Here is a 4,398-nt window from a genome sequence, read left to right on the forward strand (position 1 = left end):
ATTTGTGACTTTTAATTTTCCGGACACATATATTCATCTGGTGGCCCATTATTTATGGCGCCGAAAATTTTTTGTCGCGATAGATGGGGCGAGGTCTTCTACTCGGGAACTCACAGCTGGGGTACCGCAGGGCTCACCCCTCTCTCCCTTCTTTTATAATGTGTATACAGCCGATATACCGCGCGAACATGCTCATGTGCAGCTTTATGCGGACGACACTGCGGTAGTTTACCAATCTTCCAATTTAAATTTTGCACTAACTATTGTCCAAAGGCAGCTCACGTCACTCGAACAATGGTACACTCGCTGGCGCATAAAAATTAATGGCGCCAAATCTACTACCATAGTTTTAACAAAAAAACGTACAGTTCCTGATCGCGAACTCAAAATATTTAATCAAGCAATTCCATTTGAAAAATCGGTGCGATATTTAGGCCTAACTCTCGACCCGAGTCTCACCTGGAAACATCAGGTTACTAAAGTTACAAGGATTGCTCTCGGAACTCTAAGATCTTTATACCCAATGTTTAAGGCCCCTCAATTCCCTAGAAGGAAGAAACTTCAATTATATTTACAAATAGTTCGCCCTCAACTCCTCTATGCTTGCGAGATTTATGGCTATGCGGCCAAGTCGCACATAAAGAAGCTCCAAGTCACACAAAATAGATTCCTGCGAGTAATCGCCGATTGCGACTGGTATACTAGTAATTTAGCAGTACATCAGCTCCTTAAAGTAGAATATGTTTCGGACTTCATAAAACGCCAAAATAGGTCTTTTTATGGCCAACTCCCGGCTCATCCTAATTTATTTATTAATAATATCCCCGATTACGACCCAGCTGTCCAGCGACAATTTAAAAAACCGCGACTTGCCTAAGCCAGGTTAAACTAGACTCCACACATCCCGTATACGAGGGGCAAATTAACAAAACTACTAGACTTTACTGGCCCGATGTGCCTATCTACGTCCTGTGGTGCAAATATTCAGCATTGGACTAGCCAATGACTGACATGCCCAGGACACCCCTTTTTGGCCCAGCGGGGCCCTAATTAAATTGCGTCAAAGAAATTTTTGGCCCAGCGGGGCTCTAATTATATTGCGTCAAAGGAACTTTTGGCCCAGCGGGGCTCTAATTATTCTGCGTTAAAGAAATTTTTTGGCCCATCGGGGCTCTAATAAATTGCGTCACAACTACTTTTAATTCCTTATAATTACCAAATCTTTCCTTCCCCTCCTTCCCCCCACCTCCTCCACTATCCCTTGATAGTTGTTTTCCCCGAGTCTCTTTTAAAAATTAAATCTACAGCCTTCATCGCAGTGTTACTAATAATATGCGTTCTTTCACTCACCGGACTATACCTACACGATGATATGCCTGCTTGGTCAGCCGGGTATGTGCGGCCTTGGAGCTATACACTACACTCACCACAACGAAATTAATTAGGCCATTTTTGCGCACACTCCACACGCCTCTAAATACAGACATCACGACACTTCCATGCATCAGTTAGCCAACTAACTGAGGGGAAAGGGTGACCTCCCCCCGCCTGACATCTACACTATTAAAAATAGAGCCAAGCAACATGCGACAGCTATTTTACTTCCTTCAGGCCCGTGAGCCACCTTTAATTTTAAAATCGCACACTTCGCGCCCCGCCGTTGTTTCCAATGATTTGAACAAAGTGACGGGGTCGCACTATTTATATTGGTGACCACATAGCGAGTAATGGGAACGTGAGAGTTCCTGGTATCGCTGTCACACGCTCCCGGCCGGGCATATGAGGAAACGGCGGGGCGCCACACACACTCACACACTCTTTACCGCGCACTGGTACGAGTAGGACGTCCTACTCTTAGCCTAGCCTGGTTCTCTACATAGGGAGCTCAGGTCAGTGGCCAGTGTGAAGGTGACAGGTCGGGTAGGCAGGCTGCGTTAGTGCGGACAGTAACTGCGACGCGCGACACCGCGAACAGGGCTACCACGGTGGTCCCTGCTTTTTTCAAAGCAGGGTGCCAACCCACTGCGATGGGAGGAGAGGAGGAGGAGCGTATGGACTGCGGCACGGCCGTTAAACGCACTCATGAAGGCAGCGAGCCAGGATGCAGCAATGCAAAAAAAGTTTCAGGGGCGCAGGACCCCAACTCTAGCGAAAACGGTAGCGAAAGTGAGGATGACGAGGGCTTCACTGTTCAGAAGCGCCGAGTCCGAAAATCAAATAATGCAGGCGCGAGCAGCAGCGAACAACCTCAAGGGCACGAAGCCCCGCGTTACAAACGAGTGCCGTTTGTAATAAAAAATTCTCAAGTGGTCGGCAATATCGGGCCTGTGTTCGCGCAGCTCGGTATCAAAAACCGATTAACAATTTCTAAGAGGCAAGAGGTCAAGGTCGCTTTTGACTCAAAGGCCGACGAAATAAAAGGCGTCAATTGGCTCAGAGCCAACAACATTCCGCATCACACCTTCTCCCAGCCAAGCGAGCGCGGCGAAAAGGTAGTAATTAAGAACCTCAGTCGCTTCACTCCAGTGGAGGCTCTCAAAACAGAACTTCGTGCCTTAGGTTTCGAGGTCACGTTCGTCAAACAACTAAGTTTCAAGTTCACTGACAGAAATACGGGCCGTGAATCCTACGAACCGTCATCATCGTTTATTGTCACTGTCGCCCCGAGTGCGCGGGACATCTACTCAATTAAGACTTTATACTACACAAGTGGTATTAAAGTAGAAAAATACCGCAACCGGCCGGAAGACATCCCACTGTGTAGGCGATGTGGCGACTTCGGCCACACGACAGGGAACTGCAGTCAGGTCCCTAAGTGCATCCGATGCGCGGGCCCGCATCCTCGCGATCAGTGCACACTCCCCGAGGAGGCGCCTAAAGTGTGCACGAACTGTAATGCGACAGGGCATACCGCGGCCTGGAAGCAGTGCCCGGTATATTTAAACCGCGTCGAGGCTAGAAAGCAGATTTTAGCCGAGCAGGCAGCGCAGAAGGCAGCCCGTGTTGCGCCGCGAGCGCCCGCGCCAGAGGCGACACACGCGAACTTCCCCCCCCCGGCACCTACGCGACGGCCCGCACAGGTGGCCGGGCAGGTAGCTGCGCGCGCTGACGTCACGCATACCGGGGCGCAGGGCAGCCAACCGAGCAGACAGGAAACTCGCGCGACCTTCGCTTCCACTGTCGCTGGGCCCAGTGCACCGCGCCGCACAGCCGAGGAAATCGTTCAGGCGCGTGTAGAAAAGAGCGAGCAGCGAACAGCAGCACAGATAGAAGCAAACGAAACTAGAACCGTGACAGGCCTGGGGGAACTCGCTGAAATTCTCCGCCTCTGCGATTACTGGAACCTGGTTCAGGCCTTGGAGCCATATTACCCTCGCATCCGCGCCGCGCAAAATACAAAACAGCGTCAGACCATTTTGCTGGAGGCCCTCGCGAAAGTGCTTCAGTAAATGGCTGTAGACAGGGGGAAAACACTACAAATCCTTAATTTTAATGCAAATGGCATTCGTGCCAAATCCTACGAATTAGAACAATGTCTTTTCGTATACGGGATAGATGTGGCATTAATTTCGGAGACAAAATTAAGGCCTCACCATCGTTTTAATATCAGTGGTTATACAACCTATAGAACCGACCGCGACACCCTAGGGGGCGGTACAGCCATTCTCATTAAGCACGGCATAAATCATCACCCTATAAAAATAACTGGCTTAGAGCACATTGAGGCCACCAGCATAAATATTCGTAACAAAAATGCGCACGTCTGTATGTCGGCAGTCTATAAACCACCGAACAAGCCTTTATTGATTAGCGATTTAAATAAACTAATAAATCCAATGCAGCACTTTTTCATAGCTGGTGATTTAAATAGTAAAAACGAAGACTGGGGTTGCAGAAATACAAACCCAGCGGGGAGAAATTTAACTGAGCATGCGGCTCGAAATAATTACGAAATTTTTGCTCCAAATTCGCCGACTAGCTACCCAACTAATGGGGGCATGCCGGAAATTTTAGATATAGCCTTTACCAACATTCCGGGAGCACAAGTTACTTCCGAAAAATTAGATGAGTTAGACTCCGATCATTTTCCTGTATTAATACAATTGACTTTTGATGCCCAGTTTTGCGCGGCCATTTTTAACCGAACTTTCGGAGTTACCGACTGGGACAAATTTCGCGATGATTTAGAAACAATTTTTATTGAACCACCGACGATAAACACTCCCGAAGAACTTGACACGCATGTTAAATTGTTTACTGACACGATTACAGACGTGCGCAAAACACACACGAAATTAATGAACAAAAGAGAATTTACAAGAATTAACTATCCAGATGTCGATATTTTAATCATTTTAAAACGTCAGGCGCGAAATAACTATCAGCGAACGCGAACAC

This window comes from Bacillus rossius, unplaced genomic scaffold (genome assembly GCF_032445375.1).
Source record: "Bacillus rossius redtenbacheri isolate Brsri unplaced genomic scaffold, Brsri_v3 Brsri_v3_scf55, whole genome shotgun sequence".
NCBI classification, from domain to species: domain Eukaryota; kingdom Metazoa; phylum Arthropoda; class Insecta; order Phasmatodea; family Bacillidae; genus Bacillus; species Bacillus rossius.